The sequence below is a fragment of the Lonchura striata genome, chromosome 6 (genome assembly GCF_046129695.1).
Source record: "Lonchura striata isolate bLonStr1 chromosome 6, bLonStr1.mat, whole genome shotgun sequence".
NCBI classification, from domain to species: Eukaryota; Metazoa; Chordata; class Aves; order Passeriformes; family Estrildidae; genus Lonchura; species Lonchura striata.
In genome coordinates, this window is record NC_134608.1 from 64,570,655 (window position 1) to 64,592,036 (window position 21,382).

The 21,382-nt window shown below is 53.2% G+C and overlaps 1 protein-coding gene across 1 annotated transcript in view; it reads left to right on the forward strand.

The window, feature by feature from the left end:
- LOC144246548 (uncharacterized) overlaps nucleotides 1-21,382 on the forward strand; it is a 319,583-nt gene that overhangs the window by 63,301 nt on the left and 234,900 nt on the right. The window lies entirely within an intron of this gene.

Consider the following 21,382-nt stretch of genomic DNA (forward strand, 5'->3'; position numbering starts at 1 on the left):
CAATTAAAAGAGAAAAAAAGCACTTGCAAGAGTGTTACAACATTAAAGAAAAAAACAGACTTTTATTGGAAGGTTCCAGGTGTCCCAGTGGGGATGGGGCACACCCAGCCACTGATTTCAACAATTATTAAGGTTAATCAATTAGGATATTTAACAGGAACATCCAATAGGAGATTCAGTTGCCCAAGTTACACACCCCTGGATCAACCCATTGGAGTAGGTCAAAGGGCTTCTTTGCTCCACTTTTTTTTATGACTGCTCATATTCTGGTCAAAAACCAAATGCTGTTCTTGTAGATCCACTCCCTCCTAATTAGACTATACAGTATTTCAGGAATGTATTTAGACAGTCAGCTTATTGGTGTAAAATCTGAGAGATAGGAAGAAAACATAGTAGACACAGCTAAGGATTCCAATTATATAAGTACATAATAGTAGTTTAGAAGAGCCACTTAACAGTTTAATAGAGTTATGTAAGGATTATAGTTTTATAACTAAATCATAGTAATTTGCAGAGCTATGAATATATGAAAAATATATAAAAAGCAGAACAGTTTTTGTCATCACCCCAACCTTCCCATCCTTCTCCAACAACGAAATTGAAAACACCATCTGGAAAGCTCCTGATCTTTACAGCAATCCCAGGCTTACCTTTGGGAAGTGCCCTCCGGAGCTGTGCCCAGGCTGGTCTGGAGCTGGGAGCAGCCCTGCCCCAGCCAGCCCCTCTCAGCAACAGCACCTGCCCTGCTCAGGGTGGCTCCTTCCCCCCACAGCTCCTGGCCAGCGCTGGGAGCAGCTCCAGGGCCGGCTGAGAGCTGTCCCTGGCAGGCAGCAGAGTCCCTGGCCCAGCACAGCGCCCTGGGCTGCAGGACCCTGCTCTGCAGGACAGCCCTGGGCACCCCTGGCTGCTCTGCACAGGAGATGAGCAGAGAATGCACTCACAGGGTCTGTGGGCATTGGGATGTTCCAGCTTTAGGAGATCACTCCAGGAGCTGCAGCTGCATTGTCCTGCAGCCAGAGGTTCCTGTGCCAAGGGCTGGCAGTGATTCTGCCCCAGGCACTTCTCAGCCCCTTCCCAGCCCTGACTGATTGAAGCTCTCTGTGCCTCTGTGCTGTGCCCGGGCTGGCTGCAGGCAGTGCCCCAGCCCTGCTGGGCTGGCAGAAGAGCTGCTCAGCAAGAGAAATGTGCTTTTGAAGCTCTGCTTGGTTACCAGCATCACCCTCTGTGCCAGGAGCCCGGCCCAGCTCAGCAGCACAGACACAGCACAAGGACGTTAATGACCCTCTGGGGCTTTGTGCTCAGGCTCTGAACATCAGGCCCTGAGAGGGAGCTGCAGAAACCTCTGCAGAACTCCAAGTCGCAATCCAGCTCCAAAGTTTCTGGGACTTTTAATGGGTCCCACCAAGAGACATGACTGAGAAAGTGTCCCCAGGCCCCAGGCAGAGCAGAGAACTGGAGGCACTGATGCCAGGTGGGGACAAAGAGAAGCCAAGTCTTGGTGTCCTGGGGCACAGCAGGGTCTGTGCCACCAAGGGCTGTGAGGAGACACCTTGTCCTGAGGCCCTGGGGCCTCCTGGCACAGCCCCAGCCAGGCTGGGCACTGTCACCCCTGGTCCTGCCCTCAGCATCCCCCCCATGCCCACATCCCAGTGGCCTCAAGGATCTGCTGGAAGGAGTCCCTGGGGAGCCTTGGTCAGGAATGGCCCTGGGGGCTCCTTCATGCTCCCAGAGACTGCAGGCTTTTCAAAGGACTTTGGGTTTGGCTTTTGCCTTGGAGTCTCTGAGAGGTTTATGCAATCATGGCCCCAATTATCTGCTTTAAGGAGTCCCATGAGAGCTTTGTACTGACACTCAGTGGGGCTCATTAATGCTTTGAGATCCTCAAGGTTCTTAGGGTACTTTGGATTGTCCTTTCAAAACGGAGAGGTTTTTGTGCCATTTTCAGTTTCTGAGAGGTTTTTGTGCCATCCTGGTCTCCAGTTCTCTTTTCCAAGGAATCCACGAAGACTCTGTGTTGGGGATGGACCTCAGTGGGTCCCATTAATGCCTTGAGACACCTTGGGTGTTTCCTCTTGACTTTTACTCCTGTAAAGGTTTGTGCAATCTCCTCTCAGGCTGTGAGATTCCAGGGCTCAGCTCCAAATGCATCATGGGGCTCATTCAGATCAAACAAGTCCTGACAAACCATGGCTCTGCCTTGATTTCTCTCTTGTCTGGGGCAGTGGATCAGGAAGTGTCGTGGTTTGACACGGAAAGAGAATTTTTTTCCGGAAGGAAGAGGTCAATTTAGATATTGACCAATTGAAAGTAGACACGCCTCTGAGAACACAGAGGGGTTGAAAGCAGAATTCCCAGGGGAACTCGCTCTTTTTGGTTCTGGTCAGCGTGCAGTGCAAACCTCCCCTGCCCAGCCACAAGCTGGGTGGGGGAGGGGAAGCCCCCATGGCCTGAAGGGTAGGCCCCAAGGGTGGTGGAAGGACTGGAACCAGGCTGGCCCCTGCAGATGGAAGGGTGGAAGAAATCTGGGATGTCTCCATTTCTCCACCCCCCCCCCCCCACCCCGGTTTCTCTCCCGAGGGGGAGAGAGAAAGAGACGGCGGCGATCCTGTCCTGTCAGCAATTCCACCACATGGAAGGAGGAGCGGGGGGAGCTCCAAGGTGCCCAGTTGTGTGGGAGTTGCTGGATGTCCGGGCATCGAGCCATCCCTGGGAGTTCAGACTTTTAACCCTTTCTTGAGAAAATGAAAGCTTTGTGAATTTTCCTTTCCCCTCCTCGGTTTGAAAGAGAGGAAGAGGGACACCTTGGACCCTGGGATTTTAGAAGGAGGAATTCTGGATGGGAGGGGGACAAGGAGTGGCTTTTGGCTGGACTTTTCCGTGTTAGCCACAACCTGAACCAAATCTTCTCCTTCAAGAGGGACTGTGTTTTGGGAGGATGCCAGTGAGTCAAGAGACCTGCTTCAGCTGGGAAAAAGACAAAAGTGGAGTGAACAGAGAAAAGGTTAGGGGGTTTGTGGTGGCGCCCCCTTGCCCTGGAAAGGAAAGAGAAGAGAAGAAGATCTCTGTTCTTGAGCCCTCGGCCCCAGGGGAAAATGGGGGGGACTGTGGTCCCAAACAATGAAAAACTGAACTGTTGTTTTCTCCCCTCTTGGCAGGGCATCCTTGAAAGGAAAAATCCTAAAGGCAGTGACCATCCATGCATTGTGGTGAGAGCACTGTGCATGGCAAGGAGAAGGGTCACCATGGCAAACTTTTTCTCCGGGCGGTGCCATGTGTGACATGGAAACACAAGATGTGGAGTGTGTTTCTTGGGGGGTCTGTGGCACAGGAGAGACTCTGTTCCCTTGATGGACTGAGTGTCGATTGTTTGGAGGGTGGAAACCTGATTGGGGTCCAGATTGTGTCTCACTGTGGTTTGTTGGAGTTGGGTGGTGGGGAGAGAAATGTTTTGCAAGGTTTTCATTTGATCTTTGTGTGTTTTTTTTCTCCTTCTTTAGTTTTCTCTTTTCTTTTGTAGTAGTAGTTTAATAAAGTTTTTTTTCTGTTATTAAGCTTGGGCCTGCTTTGCTCTATTCTAGATTCCACTTCACAGCATTCAAGGGAGGGATCACATTTTCATGGGGGCACTGGCATTGTGCCAGTGTCAAACCATGACAACGGTCTATGTGCCAATTCCCATCCCCCCCATTTCCCACACCACTCAGGATTTCTCACACCTGGGTCTACTCCTGGGTCAGGAGTCTCTTCAGCCCCTCTAGAAATCTCAGCCCTCATTCTAGAGAGACTGCAGACTGTAGAGCGAAAGCTTACCAGATTAAACACCAGGAAGATGGTCTCTTTAACAGTCAGGGGAAACGGAACATTCTCTAATAGGGAGTTGAGAGATTCAGAGGAGAAGAAGGAAAGCAACGGCTGAAAAGCCTCATCCCCTGCTTCCCCTCTAACAAACTGGCTGCACAACCATGACCATGAGCCATGCATTCCTGGAACAGACTTCAGCACCTTCATAAACCCCTGAAAGCCATTACACCCAAGCCCAACCTGATGGATATTCTGGTCAGTGGCCTTCTACTGCAAAAACTACGTATTAGGGACAATACTGGAGCTATTCCTGGATAAGAAAATAAACCTAGGGACCATAGAGGGATTAAGATCTATAAAAAACCCTAGGGACCAGAAACACATACAGGCCTCCACTCTAAAAAGACACTATGAATTCAAACAACAAAGCCAGTAACTGCTCCATACTAACACAAAGTAATTGGAACCAAAATATGATTAGAATGAGTTTGTTTTTTTTTTTTTCCCTCTCTCCAGCCATGAAATGGGAAGCAAAATATTTGTCCTAGTTCAGAGCAAATCTGGGAGAAAAACCTCTGGAAGGAGCCCCCAGAAAAGAAACCCCCATGGCCCCTCCCCACCCACCTGATTCGGGAAGAATTTTCTCTGAGAGAAGTGGAAAAGAACCTGTTTATTTAACAAACAAAACCCTTCCCAGCACTAAAAAAATGAACAACAACAGATGACAACAAAACTCTTTCACCACTCTGCAGAGATGACAAATCCAGAAAGTCTCTCCTGGGAGTGGTCGCCTGGGTCTGGGCGCTGGGGATTGCTCTGGACACTGGGGATGGCTGCTGCAGATCACAGAGCGCAGGCTCCCGGTGCTCCTCGGTGTTTCCCAGATCCCAGTCCGGAGCAGGTTGGATGGTATTCAGGAAGAGGAAAGGAAAAGAAACAGTCCAGGGAAAGAACTGGACTGCTCAGCTAAACTAACTAGGAAGCAAAGGCAAAAGCAGAAGCAAGCCAAGCAAGCCAAGTAAAGCAAAAGCCAGCCAGCACTGGCCTCTTCTAGACAGCAGAGCATGGGGGGAGGTGAGCCGGCTGATAACAAGGCAAAACAAACCTTCACTTTCAGAGTCAGTTCTGAAAGCACAGAACAGAATATCAAACATGAACAGAACCCACGATTGGAGATACAAACACCAGAACCTCACCCTGGGACATTCCACCCCTTATCTCCATATCTTCAACATCATGTAAAAACTTCATCAAGTTAAAACTTCCATCTTTCACTTACTCATACACATTTCCTTCCATCTCAATTACTCAAACCTTCAACACTTACACATTTCCTTCTATTTCACTTGCTCAAACCTTTGACACTTACACATTTCTTTCTGTCTCATGTCTGTGTGTTTTCATGCACAGACACTGGCAGCAACATCCAGCAAACAGAGATATTTGCAAATGAGTCTCACCCCACAATCAGATCTCCCTGAGGTACACATCGTGTTGCTCCATCTCTCTGCATTATCCACCATGTACAACCTGGTCCCTGAGCAAAGACAATCCCACAAATGGGTTTGTCTGTACTCAAGGCAGAATTGATCCACACTGATTTCCCTAACAAACCTCTGGCATGTGCCACTGGGACTTTATCTCCATCTACTATATTCAGGAGCTCAGACTGGGCAGGACCTGCTCAATTGGTGGAACCTCAGCTGTTAACTAACCAGGTGACCTTTGCTAAATGCTGCTCCCAATTTTTGAAAGATCCCCCACCCAATGCTTTTAAGGTGGTTTTTAACAGTCCATTGTACCTCTCCACTCTGCCTGCAGCTGGTGCATGGTAGGGGATGTGGTACACCCACTCAATACCATGTTCCCTAGCCCAGGTGTTGATAAGGCTGTTCTTGAAATGAGTCCCATTTTCTGACTCAATCCTCTCAGGGGTACCATGCCTCCAAAGGACCTGCTTTTCAAGGCCCAGGATGGTGTTACAGGCTGTAGCATGAGACACAGGGTAGGTTTCCAACCATCCAGTGGTGGCTTCTACCATGGTCAGCACGTAGCGCTTGCCTTGGCGTGTCTGGGGCAGTGTGATGTGGTCAATCTGCCAGGCCTCCCCATACTTGTACTTGGACCCCCACCCACCATACCAGAGGGGCTTCACCCGCTTGGCCTGTTTGATGGCAGCACAGGTCTCACAGTCATGGATCACCTGAGAAATATTGTCTGTGGTTAGATCCATCCTTCGGTCTTGTGCCCACTTGTAGGTGGCATCTCTGCCCTGATGGCCTGAGGCATCACTGGCCCATTGTGCTCATAGCAACAGCCACTGGTTGAGGCTCACAGTCTGGTTTAGCTGCTGGCTTAGGCTCACTGTCTGGTTTAGCTGCTGGCTTCGAGCCGGGGCTGTTGGCTGCAGCCTGAGTGACTGGGATCGCTGCTGATTTATCTCCCTGCCCCCCTTCCTCTGTCTGCTGCCCTACAGTATCTAGCAGGGTGTGATAAGCACATGCCAGGGCCCAGCTTGCTGCAATATTTTTCTCCTCAGACTTATCATGGCATTCCTCTTTCAGGTACATTGCCACCTCAGCTGGATTCTGAATTTGTTCACATGGGAAGTCCCAGGCTTTAGGGTCAGAAAATTCCTTTAAGATCTGGCCCATATGCTCCCATTTCTTTCTTGAACTCCCTCACATCTCCTGAGTTGAGAGGTACCTCCACATAACTATTCTCAGAATTTGGGTTGGTTGTCCCTGCTGACCAGCACTGGGGTTAGGGATCATTCCCAAAGCTACTTCCCTTCATGGATATAGAGCTTGCCCTTCCCTTTCTCTTTCCCCCCTTGTTAGACTACGAGTAACTCAGCGATTTTCCTCAGGGATCGGCTCTGGGATTTCTACCTCTTGGTTATCAAAATCTCCCCCTTGATCTAAATCGGGGTAGACTGCGGGTGGTGCTGGTGGGGGTGGAGGAGGAGGAGGTATGTATGGTAGAAGGGGTGCAGTTGGAACTTCCTCAGGCTTTTTATTTTTCTTTTTCCCTCCCTGGGTGCTTAAGGCAAAAAGTTTTGCTCTTGTTTCCCCCACTATCCAGAGAGCAGCAAACTTGCTCTCTTCAATATCAAAAGGTTCTCTAGAGTTTACATAAATGTTTAATGCCTGGTAAATCCAGACCTTGAAGTTTCCAAACAGTGGCCAAAATAAATTATCACTACAGATTTGTTTTCCTCCCCATTCTTTTATACAATAATGTATCATTTTTGCCCTAGCCTTCCCTTTCCTTGAAGGATATTCATCCCAAGATTTTATCATTAGACCCAACGGACTGTCAGGGGGGATCTGGGGAAGCGTTACCGGGGTCCCCGTCCCCATGGAAGCAGAGGGCTTGCTTTTCCTCTGTCCCATCTCCCAGGACACCTTCAGGCACACACTCGCGGCCCCTGTTGGTGCCCAGCCCCTCGCGGGCTCTGCAAACCGCACTACTCAGAGCTCTGCCCGTGCCTCGTCCTACAAGGACGTCTCACGCGTTATGTCCTGGGATCCCAGCCCAACCCAGCGGATCCCCACTTTTATACTCACGCTGTCCTGCGTCTTCGCCCGGCTTCGTGCACAAAGATTACGGGGTTACTGGTATCCCTTGTGCTCAATACCGAATATGGGTTCGTCGGTAAGGGCCTGGGAAGGAAAAGCCTGCACCAGGGCCGCTGCAGAGGCAGCGGGGTGCCTCCCTGATTAGGAATTCCCACCTGTTCGCCCTTATCCGAGTCACGGCACCAAATTTGTTACGGACAAATTCAACTGGGGAGGCTAATTACAGATAAATCAATTAACAAGAATTAATTAAGCAAGTGGTATTAAGCAAAAGAACAGCGCTGGGCTGCCAGGGAGCCTCTGCTCTGCCACGGAGCACCTTCCCCCTTTGACCTTTTTGTTTTTATACGTCCCTTTTTTATTTCCAGTTGACGTATTTTCTCTTGATGCACTCTGTGCTGGTGCAATTGGTTGCTGGGGGTCTTTTTTTCTGCCTTGGTGGTCATAGGAATGAAGGCTCCTCATCTTCCTTGCAGATTGTCCTTGGCCTAAAAGTTAACTTGTATATAATTAGTTACACAGTCTTCTATGCTAGTTGCATTCCCTACTCAGTTCAAATTCTTGTCTCCTTTAACACTCATTTTGATGAACAACGACCTTTTTATTTATTACACCCACTCTCTCCCAGTGCCCCCCAGCGTGTTCATCTCTCTGCTGCCCTCGAGCTCCCAGCCCGGCCCCGGCCGCCTGCTCCCATCCAGCTGAGCTGGTTCCAGGGCCAGCAGGAGCTCTCTGTGGTGGCCACCGACGTGGTCCCCAACGGGGACTGGACCCACCAGCTCCTGGTGCTGCTGGAAACCCCAACCCAGGGTGGGCTCACCTCAGTCTGGAACACCCTGTGAGCCAGAACTGGGGTACGGGGGAGGAACTGGAGGTGCTGGGAGAGCCACTGGGATGTGCTGGGAGCACCTGGGAGGGAGATGGAGAGAGCCTGGTTTCAACTGGGAGACGAGGTTGGGGGTTTGGAAGGGCTAAGAAGAGGTTTGAAGGATACTGGGGAGGGTGGGATGGGGTTCTGAGGGTCCTGGTGGGCACTGGGAAGAGACTGGGAGAGGATTTGGGGGTCCTGGGGCAGTGGGGGTGACTGTAAGGAGGCTGTGGGATCCTGAGAGGGACAGGAGGGGCTTTGGTGGGTCCTGGGGAGGTTAGGAAGGGATCAAGAGGGAGGTTTCAGGGGATCCTAAGTGGGCTGGGAGTGACCTGGAGGGTGCTTGGAGGGGCCTGGGTGTCTGTGAGAGTTTTTGGGAGATCCTGACCCCTGCGGACCACCCAGAGATGCTACTGGATGCTGCCGCAGCAAGATGCTGACAGGAACTGGAGACTCCTGAGTTGGGTTCTGTCTTCCTGGCACTGGGGATCGGGTTCTACCTGTGCAAGAGAGTCTGGGGGGTCCCGTGAGTCATGTCCCCCCTCCTCTGGAATGTGTGTGCTACGCTGGGCCCCCAGCCCGGTGTCACCCCCTTTTCTCTGCCCACAGAGCTCCTGAGCCGCCGGCGGCCGCAGCCCATCCCCGTGGCCTCGGGCCTTGCCGGGACGCCCCGCTCTATCCCCACGCTGATTTTGGGGGGATTGAGTGTCCCCCAGCCCTGCTGTCCCTCTGCCCCTGCCCCCTGCTCCCAGTGTTCCCAGTAAAGCTTCCCAGTTAAACCCAGCCCAGTTCATGGGGGCACTGGGGAGGGACTTGGGGGGACCCCACGGCGGGGCCGGCCCTGGGCAGGGAGGGCGGGTCCAGGTGGGGAACACTGCCTGCTGCGGGTCTGCCCGGCAACTGGTGAGTCATCAGCCCCGCTCTCGCTGATTGGCTGACTCTTCTCCACCGCGTTCTCTCATTGGCTGAGGAGAGGCCCGGCAGTGCAGAGAAGGAACGGGAGAGATCCCGCCCCGAGCACCGGCACGGGGACAACAGACCCGGCCTGGGCACAGGGAGGGAATTTATTACCAACCAAACCACGGCAGCACCGGGAGAAGGGAAAGAAATCCCTCCAGCACCTTCCCCCACCCAACGGGGATCACCCACAACAGGGTTATCCACCATGGAGAGACGAGGACATCAGAGTTTAGACCAAAGCCAATTTTACTGAGTGTAGCAGGTGTTTATACAGGGATTTACTTGTATGGGGCTTATAGAGGGCTCTATTTTTGGTAACAATTTCCCATTGGTTACACATTCTTGGTGACATCCAGTAACCTGGGAACATTTATCTTATCACAAACACTCGCACCATTTTTTCTGGTCATTTCTTGCCCAGGGAGACTGAAACTGTGTCTGTGTCTCCCACAGTTTTTGCTCAGTCAGGCCTCAGATATCGGGCCCCTTTATCAGCTCCATTGCTTTACTCTCTGTTTTATTCCCCATATGGGGGCACCAGGGCTCTGCCCAGCGGGGGTCACTGGGGATCATCCAGCCCAGATCCTCCCATGGGGGATGGAGCTGCAGCAGCACACCAAGCTCTTCCCTCACTCTCTTCCCTCACTCCAAGCTCTTCCCTCATGCGGGGCACTCACAGGGCTTCCCTTAGTGGTGCCTCCGTTGGTGCTGGGTCAAGTCTGAGCTCCTGGAGAAACTCTTCCCACACTCCCCACACTTGTAGGGCCTCTCCCCAGTGTGGATGCGCCGGTGCACAGTGAGATTGGAGTTTTCCTTGAAGCCCTTCCCACAGTCGGGGCAGCGGTAGGGCCTCTCCTCTGTGTGAATCCGCTCATGTTTGAGGACATCAGAGCTGGTGTGAAACCTCTTCCCACACTGGGGACACTCGTAGGGCCTCTCCCCAGTGTGGATGCCCTGGTGTCTTCTCAGGGCAGAGCTCCACCCAAAGCTCTTCCCACATTCCAAGCACTCATAGGGCCGTTCCCCAGTGTGGATCACCTGGTGCCAGATCAGGCCAGACATGTCTTTGAAGCCCTTCCCACACTTCCCACATTCGTAGGGCCTCTCCCCTGTGTGGATGCGCTGGTGCACGGTGAGGTTGGAGTTTTGCTTGAAACCCTTCCCGCAGTCGGAGCAGTGGAAGGGCCTCTCCTCTGTGTGAATCCGCTCATGACTGAGGAGATGGGATCTGGTCTGAAACTTCTTCCCACACTCCCCACACTCGTAGGGCCTCTCACCAGTGTGGATCCTCTGGTGTTCGATCAGGCTGGATCTCTGGCTAAAACCCTTCCCACATTCCAAGCACTTGTGGGGCTTCTCCCTGCCACGAGGCTTCTCCACCAGCTCCGAGCTCCGCCTGGATCTCCGCCCGCCTTCCTGGCTCAGGGGGCTCTTTCCTCCCGGCAGCTCCCTGGGCTGGGTTTGCAGCTCCTCCTCCTGCAGCATCTCCGGGGCTTTTCCTCCTCCTCCATTCAGCCACACCCTGGGTATGACAAATCCTGGTTTGGGGAAAAAACAAGAGGAGAGCACCTTGGACTGGAGGTTCCACCTTGCCCAAGTTCATCTCAGGAAATCATTGGGAATCTTGTGTCTGTAAGAACCTCCAAAACACCAAGATTCAGCCCAAAAATACCGCAAACTTCCAAGACACAAATCAAAAACTCCCTAAACATCACAAGTCAGCAAAAACCTCCTCCAGGATATAAATATACAGCTGCCACATAAAACCAAAGCACAATCATTTATCCCAAGCAAGCTCAGAAACACCAAGATTCACCCCATGAAAATCGTGGATCCACTTCCACAGTCACCTGCTGCATGTGGAGGGAGCAGCATTCCTGGTCTGGGGGGAGGCTGCAGACACAGGGAGGGGTGGAACCTTCTGCTGCTTCCTCTTTCTGCTCCTCCTCCTCCTCCTGTGTCTCTGCTCTTCCACACACTCCTCTTGCTCCTGCTATTCCTCCTTCTCCTGCACAATCCCATCTTCTCCTGCCACCTGCATCTTTTGACCATTCTGTTTCTCAAACCTCCTTCTCCTTCCCTTCTCCTCCTGCCCCCAGGCCCAGCACCCACTGCCGGCTCCCTCTTCCCCCCAGCCCCACAGCATCCCAGCGCAGGGGCAGGGATGGAGCTGGGGCAGGTCGGGCTGGGGCAGCGCTGGGCTCTCGGCCGCTCCCGCCCGCACTCGGTCCCCACTGCAGCCGCTCCCGCCAGGACAGCGCGGGGGGGCCCGGCCTTGGCGCTGCCCCACTCCCACCTCCCCAAATTCCCCTCGCGGGGCCATGGGGCCGAGGGGGGGCGCAGGTGGGTCCAGGTGGGGAACGCGGGGAGCTGCGAGTCTGCCTGGCAACTGGTGAGTCATCAGCGCCGCGGGCTCTGATTGGCTGAGCTCTGCCCGAGCCCTGGGGCTGCAGCACAGAGGGGACACCCTGCTCCAGGGGGGATGTCCCACAAACGGGGGACCCCATGAAAGGAACAACAGGAAAGTGTCTTTACAAACAGATGCTGTGAATCTACTCGGAGACAGGGCCAGAGAATTGTACATAAGGGTGTGACAGGAGAATCCATTGGTTTCCGAAAATGTTATTTGATGACACAGACTGCTGCTCAGCCAAGGTCTTGCTAAATTCATTAACTTGGAGAAGAACAACAAAGCCTTAACAGAGCCATGAATATCATCTGCTATACAAAAGTGGGGTGCATATGAAAGGGGTAAGCAGTAGGTGGATTGACAAGTCTGTAGCTCTCAAGTATTTCAGCCAACACAGAAAGGGAAAGGGAGATGCAGCTGGGAAAATTAGGATGAAAAGGAGACTGTGTCTTCCAACAATTGGAGAGATCCCATGGGGAATGTCCAATGGCCTCTCCCTTTTATTAGGAAAGAAATTACTTTTACAGGATTCCTCTGTCTGCTCTGTGGACAGAATCCTCTGCTGATGTCAATTTTTCCACACACCCTGGGGCTCATCCCGAATTCCTTCCATCCTCCAGGGTGGAGGGCAGGGAGTGCAGCTGAAGGTGCCTCACCCACTTTGGGTGATCGGCTCCCTTGGCTGGCGGCAGCACCGGGGATTGATTTGGGACCCGGGAGTGACCAGGAGACAGACGAGTGACACATCAGGGGGTCTGTGAAGAGTCAGCAGGGAGAGAGCACTGAAAATCTCATCAGTGAGTGCCCTGGGATCCTCGGGGAGTGAACATGGCAGGGCACCCATGGAGGGGAGAAAAGGGAAAGCCAGGGAGGGGTCCTGGCCAAAGGGATGATGATCCCAAAATGTCTCTGAAGGGTCCCTTGGGAGAATGTTGAGGTAGTTTGCAAATTCCCCCAGAGGTAATTAAGGACATGGACACCCAGTGGGGCAATGAGGGAAGTGGAGAAGGGATTTGGACAACAGGTGATGTATGGTGTTCATGTGCTGGGAAGGGATCGGGTGAAGAGGAGTGTGCAGCAATATGGTTCAGGCAAGAAGCAGCAGGAGGAATCTGTGTGGTAAGAAAAAGGATGATGGCAAAGAGGAGGAACAGAAAAATACTCAGGATTGGCTTGTTTTCGAGCACCGTTTTTTGTTTTTTCCTCAGAATTTCCCAGCTGATACTTTCAATTCCCAGTTGCCCAAGACAGGAAAAGCAGGAGGTCAGGATGCCAGGGGTTTCTCTGCGCTGGCAGCGGCAGCACCGGGCGCAGAGGTGCGGCACCGGGAGCACGGGCTGGGGCCTGTGGGGAGCTGCGGGGCCGGGCCGGGGCTGTGGGGCAGCCGGGGCTCAGCGCCGGGCGCTGCCTGACCCCACCAGCCCCGGGCAGGGCCGGCAGTGGCCCCCGGCCCCCAGGAGGCTGCGGGACGCCCCGGCCGCTGCCCGGCCCCGGGGAGCTGCCGGCCCTGCCCGCCGGGGGGGCCGCCTTTGGACACTGCGGCAGGACAGGCACCGGCTCTGCCACACGGGCTGGGCAGGGACCCTGAGCACAACGGGGAACACAAGGGAACAGCTGGGAAATGCAGAGTGCACAGGAAGGATCAGGATTTGCTGTTCAGGATTTGCTTTGGGTCCCTGCAGAAAGGAAAGGTTTTGCAGAAAGCTCAGCAGCTCTCAGAGGATGAGCACCCACAGGCAGTGACCGGGGCTGCAGGAGTGGCACAAGAAGCCCTGCAGCACTTGGGCACAAGGGCACAGCAGCTGAAGGCAAGAAGGGATGAGCAAAAGGCCAAGCTGAAGGCAAAGGCCATGGCAGAGTTCCCTCAGCCCCTGAGGGATCAACCCCAGGGCCCAAGGGGGCCCCAGCACCCAGGGCATGACGGGGTCGGCCACAAGCACCTGGCAGAGGCATTGCCCTCCTGGCCAGGGCAGAGCCCACCCAAACAGCCCCTGGGAAGGAGTCAGGGCTCCAGCTGCAGCCCACAAGGACACTGCAAGCACAGACAGCAGCACCCTCAGCAGGAGCAAGTCCACCCCTGCATGGACATGGATTGGCAGGGCTCTCTGAGCTCCCATCCCACCGGGGACCCACCACACTGGAGCCCTGGAGAACATTCAGGCTGGGTCTGCATCCAGAGGAGGCCTCTCCTGATGGACACAGGGGCCTCTCCATACACTCTGAATCTTACACCTAAACGGGACAACTGCTAAAAATGTCTTTGAGTATTCAGGGGAGAAGTAGGAAAGAGGAGTGGCTTTATTCAACCACTTCTAGCATATGTGGGAAAGGGTTTGAAATGCAAGAATTTTTACTTGCTCCTAATTGTGACTATAGTTTACAGGGAAGGGATTTGATCGCTAAACTGGGAATGCAAATTAACATTATAAAAGCTGACACAGAGGCTACTTCTGTTGTACCTTTGTGTCATATGTCTGGCAAGGCCTATGCTGAAGTGAACCCACAAGTGTGGGCAGCCTCAGGGAAATGGGGAAAATTAGATATGGAGCCTCTTCAAAGTACTTTGAAGCAACCAGCACAAGTGTTGTCTAGAAGCAACACCCTATTCCAAGGGAGGGAAGAATGAAAAATGCATATTATATGATTGGCTCATTGCAAATATTAAAATGAATCCTATATGTGTTATGTTGGAAAGTTATGCTTTAGTAATCTCTTTTAAGTAGTGCTGTATTAATCTCTTTTAAGTAGTGTGCTACATACAGTTTTTAGCCTATAGCATGAGATTAAAATAGAAACTATGTGACATAAGATACTTTTTGTAACTAGCTCAAGGAATGGAAAAGATAATAAAGAAATTCTTTGCATTATTGATGCTGGATAGAGATCACAGCAACAGACAATTGGAACCCCAGAAAAGAATCATTGCCTCCTTTCCAGAAAAGCTCAGACTTCCAGGAACTAAGAAGGCTGATTTACAACATGGGGGGGAATCTAAAATTAAGCAGAAACACCCTGGTTTGAAAGAAATGTTTGAATCATGTATGAGATATATGAATATGCAATAGGCCATTGCTTTTAAGGGGTAATCCTTCATAAGCAAGGTGTGCTATTTGGTGAAGTGCCAGGCAACCGGACTCCATAATTGTTTACATTTATTGTCTCTTATTGTCCTAATTTTTATGACTATTTTCTTACTAATAAAGTTCTAAAATTTTAACAAAAGTGAATGGTGTTTTTCACAGGAAGGAAGGGGAATTAGACAAAGTGCAGGACAAACCCACAGAGCTGTGTGTGCTTGTAAGAGCCTGGCACTGAAATGCCCTGAGCAGGAAGGCTTCAATAGCTTCTGGTAACACCATGTCAGCTAAAAGGGGGCAAAATCAATTCTGACTTCTTCAGCAACTACTGGATCACTTATTAAGGTATTTCTAAAATAAATAATTCCAATAAAATGGATTGTGGAAGCAATAGAATCAGACAGTAGAACTCATTTTACAGGAAAAATCCTTCAGGGGGTTATTTCAGCTTTAGGAATACAATGGGACCTCCAGAATCCCTGGCACCCCCAGAGCTCAGGATGGGTACAAAGAATGAATAGGGAACTAAGGAAACACCTTTGGAAGCTGGGGATAAAAACCAGGATGCCATGGGTACGGCTTTTGCCATTGGCTTGGACAAGAAGAAGAGCCAGACCCAGGGCAGATATTCAATCTCCCATGGAATTGATCTTGGGAATTCCTTACCCTGGGAATTCTCCACCTAGTGCAGGGTGGAGATAAGGGATGCACATTTAAAGCAGTCTGTGGCCAGAATCCTGTCTCTGGTGCAATCTCTCCCAGGAAGCTGGGCTGGCACAGAGCCTGCCTTGGCACTTTGCTGTTGCCAACATCCAAGCAGGACATGGGCTCTGCCTAAGGAGTGCAAAGCAGCACCACTGGTGGCCAAGTGGCGTGGCCCATGCCAAGGGGCCCCGAGGCCAGAAACAGCCGCCAGCACAGCTGAACACGGGGGGACCCCTCAGCCTGGGCTCCAGGTCTCTGCAGCCCCGGAGATTTGCACTTCCCGCCTGCAGCAGGAGGATGGGAGGCCCCCCTGAGCCTGCACTGAAGGCAGCGCAGCAGCAGCCAGGGCTCCACAGCGGGGCAAGGCCCTGGGCCTGCCCACACCTCCTCTGCTGAAATCCTCGGCCTGGCCACCCTCCCTGGGCAGCTCCAGCCACCGGGGCCAGCCCTTGCTGCCACTGCTGCAGCTTCAGTGCTCTCTGGGCCTGCACTGCCACAGCTGCTGGGAGACACCGGGACAATTCCACTCTGGCTCTCACTCACACACTGCCCTGCCTGCCAGTGCATCCATGGAAAATAGACCAGCTCATAGACTTGAACATTGTTAACCTTTGATTTCTCTACTCAGGCTTGCTTTGCCTTGGCCTTAGGGAAAGAAATGTTAAAGGTTTTGTTAAGCGATGTTACACCACTCAGTGGAGATGAGTTTAACATCTCAACACACTGGGAATGGCCCAAAAGAGACCCACAAAGACAACGACCAGCAGCAAAACATCAACCCCAGCAGCAAACAGCAACCAACACCTACCCCAGACACTGCCCCCGGCAGGGCTGCAGACACCTGGTCTGCAAAAGCCTGAGAAGGAAATCCAGCACTTCCCACCTCATTAACAGCACAAGCAAAGAAATCCGAGTCCAATAGGAAACCAAATAATAAAACTGCACAACTTGAAACTACAGAATATTAAACCAGTGGATTTAGATTGCTTCAGACTGCACAAATTTGGGGAAAATCGAGTAAAACCCACATGTAATGGAACTATTTTCTCTGCACACCTGGGCGATGTGGGAATGGAAAGATTTTTGTTGCATATCCTGGCAAGAATCAAGGAATGCCTTTAACACTAAAAAGATTAGTGAAGTTTTTCTTTTTCCTGAAGTTTCAATGCAAAGTTTAGAGCATTAGAGTATTTTTTTATTACTCATACTTCTATGTAGCTGGTTAGGTTTGGGTAAAGAATGTGAGAATGAGTTTTTCTTCCGAGGGGAAGTAAAAAAAAACTGAATCACCTTGGGATTTTTTGTCTATGTTTTTGCATAGCAGTAAAATACACCAAAATTTTGATCTGGGTTTCTCGAAGTTCACTTTTAGGCTGCATGACTAGAAGAGATTTAAAGTGAGCCCTTAATGTTTAAACAGGTAGCCTGGACAGGAGCTTTAGACATGCAAATTAAGACTGCTGGGGCAAAGTGGGGACAATGTACCTGGCTCTTCTTGCCTGGGGCAGGAATTGGCTGATTCCCTCTGCCCCTCACCCCAAGCTCTGCCTGCTTGCACAGATGGAATCTGCACAGCTGAAGGCAGAGCCCATGCTGAGGATCTCTGACTCTGCAACAGAAATGGCTGAAGCTGCAAAGGGAAACAGCAAATGGAGAATGTTGTGAAAACTTCACTAAAATATGGGGGGGATCATCCCTCTGCCCACTCCAACATCTGCTGTCACTGTCTGTGCTGTACAGGGTGTATCACAGCACTGGGGCTTTTCCTAGAACAAGTTCAGGGAAATCAGTTGGAATTCAAGTATTTGATGATGTAATTAGAAAAAAGCGGTCAATTGATGGAGCCCCAGCTGAAGGGAGCACCCAAAAATGGGGAAAAGATGAATGGCCACCAAAACAAATCCTACAACACCATGGATCAGCCCCTGAGAACCCACACCAATTCATATCAGGAGTCAGAGAACCCATTTATCATTACAATGGCATCATTAGATTACAAGCTGTCCTCCGAATAAGAACCAACCAGACAGCTCCAGCACCTGACATTCCTGCTGACCAATCCACTGAAATGAGAAACACAACATTTCACCAGGGGATGGGATCAGATTATCTGTGAGCAGAAAAAACAGGAGTTTGTGGAAAACTAAATGACTCAAACTGCTGCTGGTAAAGAGATGACAAGGGAAAAGTGGTAAAAAAGCTAACAAAGGAAATAGGAGAGCAGTTTATGTATTGGTCAAACATGGAAAGGATGGATATAGGACACAGTTTCATGGCTCCCTGGCACACCAGGGGTCAAACGAATGCTGCTTCTTCTCTTCTGTGCTGCAGCAACTCTCATCTTTTTACCATGCTCCACACCTTGGCAGTGCAGCTCATCCAGCAGCTGAGCCAGGGCATGCAGGTGGCAGCCAGGCCTCCTGATCCACAAACGGCTACAAAAGGACAGGGAATGAGGGCACCGAGAATAATCCCAAAACCAAAGAGGACCCGGGAAGAACAAAACAGAGTCAAGGAGTGAATCTGCCTGGAGATAGGGCCGGGCACTTGTAGATAAGGGGAGAAACCATCAGTTCCAATAAATGTTACAAATTGACCCAGACAGCTGCTCAAAGTCCCGCTACATTCCCGAACTTCGAGGAGAAGAACAAAGACTTAACAGAGCCATGAATATCGGCTGTTATACAAAAGGAGGGTGCACATTAACGAGGACAGGCAGCAGGCGCATCGGGAAGTCGGAACCTTCCAAGGAACTCAGCCGGTGGGCAAAGGCAGAGGGAGATCGGCCGGGAAAATGAGGATAAAAAGGAGGCTGCGGGCTACAGCCACGGCAGAGAGCGCACGGCAAATGCCCCACGGCCTCTGCCCCTGCTCGGCAATAAAGTCACTTTGACAGGACTCCTCGCTCTCCCCCGGGCACACGAACCTCCGGCGACGGGAATTTCCCCGCCCGCTCCCGGCCGCGGGGCAGCCCCTCTGTCCTACCCACAGCAGCCGGGCCGAGCCAGCGCTGCTCCGGCAGCGGCTCCTGCCCGGCCCCGGCGGGAAGGAGACCGCGGGCAGCCGCTCCCGCAGCGCCCTCGGCCCGGGGCCGGCACGGGCCGGACACGGCACCGGCGAGCCGCCGGAGCCCCCTGCCGCCCCCTCCGCCCGCAGCCAGCCCCGAGCCCCCGCAGAGCCCAGCGCGGCTCCCACCTGCGCCGGGGCCGCCTCCGAGCTCCGCCGCCGCCGCCTCACCGCGCTCCGGCCGCTGCCGCCGCTGCCGGGCCCGCGCAGCCGCTCGGCCAATGGCGGCGCTGCGCGGCCACGGCCGCCCTCAGCCCGCCGCCGGGGCCGCGCCGCGCCCCGCTCCCACCAATCAGCGCGCTGCAACCGCGACTGACGGCACCGGCGGCCAATGGCAGCGAGCTCGGGGCGGGCTCTGCGCACGGCCCCGCCTCGCCCCGCGCTCTCGGCGCCCCCGGGCTGCGTGAGGGGAAAGCCGGAGATGAGGAACAGCCCCGGCACGGGCCCGGGCCGAGCCGGGATTGAGCTGCCCACACAAACAAACTTCTCCGCGCCTCCCGCCACGGCTTTCCCGGCCCTGCGCCTCCCGTGCCTCCGCCTCTGCGGGAAGCCCAGGAGCCTCACTTCTCCTGCCCCTCGTTAGCGCATCAGTGCTTCGCTTTGATTTCCCCCGAAAAGGGAAACCTGCCCCAAGCCCTGTGGGTGGGTGGGGCAGGGGAGAGATTTCTGTCAGAAAACTCCAAAGACTCGGAGCAGGAGCAGGAGAAGTCAGTGCAGAGCCTTAAATGCAGCTTTCCCCACGGCTCCCTGCTCCCAGCTGCACCTCCTCCCCCGGCAGGGCAGGAGACAGGGAATGGGGCCATGCTCAGCTCATCCCCCGGGGCTTCTCCCTCTGCTCAGGGACAGGAGTCGTTCCCTGCTGCACCCTGCGCTCTCTCCCGGCCGAGACTTCTCCAGGAACTTCTCGGAGCGGAGTCCATCCCCTGGGCACAGCCCCCTCCGAGTGCTGCAGCGTGGGTCACTGTGCCACGGGCTCAGTCCTGCCAGGACAGGCTGCTCCAGCGGGGCCCCTCTGCCCGCGGGCTCACAGCTCCTCTCAGGCATCGCCGAGCTCCAGCCCGGCTCCTCCAGGGGCTGCAGGGGATCTCTGCATCCCCATGGACCTGCAGGGGGATCTCTGCATCCCCATGGACCTGCAGGGGATCTCTGCATCCCCATGGATCTGCAGGGGATCTCTGCAGCCCCATGGATCTGCAGGGGGATCTCTGCATCCCCATGGATCTGCAGGGGGATCTCCGCATCCCCATTGTAATATATGTTATGGAATAATTTGTGCTTATGTAAAATATACATCAAGTCAGTTGTGCTTGTAGAAAAAGATTCTTAAAGTTCTATATGGCCAGTGGCTGCAGCCGGGGCTGGAGAAACCACAGCTGGAAGAGAAAGAAAGACCTAATTTACAAATGAAAAAAGGTAGCTGGGTGCAGAGATGGGCTCTTTCCGGGGACAATCCAGGAGACACCCAACGTTTAACCCCTGGTCTGCCGGGGAGCCAGGAAACCAGGCACACGGGCACCCCGCCCTTCCAGCTGCTGAGGAGGCTGCTGGACTGTGCTTCAGCAGAGGAGATGGAATGTGGCTTACCACTCTGTCCTTCTCTAAAAACGGATAATGGGTCAGGAGGTTTGGGCTCTGAGCTCACAGGAGCCTGGCCCAGGCACAGGCCGTGGTGGGACAGGGGCACAGGAGCCTTCTGTGACTGACCGTGGCTCTCTGGTTTCTCTCTGCAGGCTGCCAGCTCCTCATGCCATGGAAACGGCCCCACTCGGCCTGCCAGTCTGGGAGGGCTGGAGGGCTGTGTAACTCATTTGCTGTCAAAAATAAATTGTGTTTTTTTGTCATTGTCATCATCAGAATATTTCTTTCATCCTTTTCCAAGTTTTTGGCCCCTCCAGGGTAATATTTTTGTGTCCTTCCTCAGACAGTTGATGGCATTTGGATGGGGGGGGGTAAGCAATGTGAAAAGTTCAACAACAGCTCCAGTTGCCAACTGCAGCAGCCCCTTCAGGAGCCCTGAGCTACCAGCGAGGTCCACGTGTGCCTTGCAAAAGGGAGTGGTTTGCAGCAATGGGGTTGGTGCCCTGCTGCAAAAGCTGGGAGCAGATCAGAAGTGGCAAAATGCCATTTTGGCTCCACCCCCACCCAGGTTCTTTATCTTTTCCCTCTGTTCGGTGATAGGCAGACAGGGCTGGATCCAGCGAGGTTCAAGTTCTGGGTTCTCCCTGGCATCAAAGGGATCAACTAAACTCTTGTATGCAGTGACTGCAATAGGGCTACTGAAGGAAAAAAGGGAATGTCATGAGATGGGGAATCCTTCTTGTCTCCTCTGTCTCCCCAGGAGCCCCTTGGAAAGGGAAATACCCACTGGGTTTATCTGACTCCTTCCCAGCCAGCCTTTCCCTCGCTCCCGGGTCTTATTTGCTCCGCAGGATTCACCAGCTCGCTCAGCTCAGAGGAGCTCTCAGAGGAGAAAACGCTGCCTGGCGTGGGGCTGCCTGATCCCTGTCTCACCTTGATTCCATTTGCCCCCTCCCTGCCCCATCCAAGAGACCGAAGGATCCCCCACAGCCCCACGGTCCTGCAGCAGATCCCGGCACGTTCCCTGCTCTGCTCCTTGGTGCCCTGGGAGGCTCCAGAGCCCTCCCTGTGTGCGGGACAGCGGCTGCAGCACCGCTGCGCCCGCGGGCGAGCAGCGCCCAGGAGCAGCTGCGCCAGCTCCGAGCCTGAAGGGAATCCTCAGCGCACACAAATGACAGCTGGCACTTCAGGGGCTGGCAGGAAAAGCTCAACCCATCTGCTCGCTGCCCTTCCCAGCCATGGCCACGCTGGTGCAATTGGAAGAGTCGCCCCTGCCCAGGAAGCTCTCAGGTCGAAGAGAGGAGCAAAAGCCACGGGTTTCTGAGGTGTTAGCTGC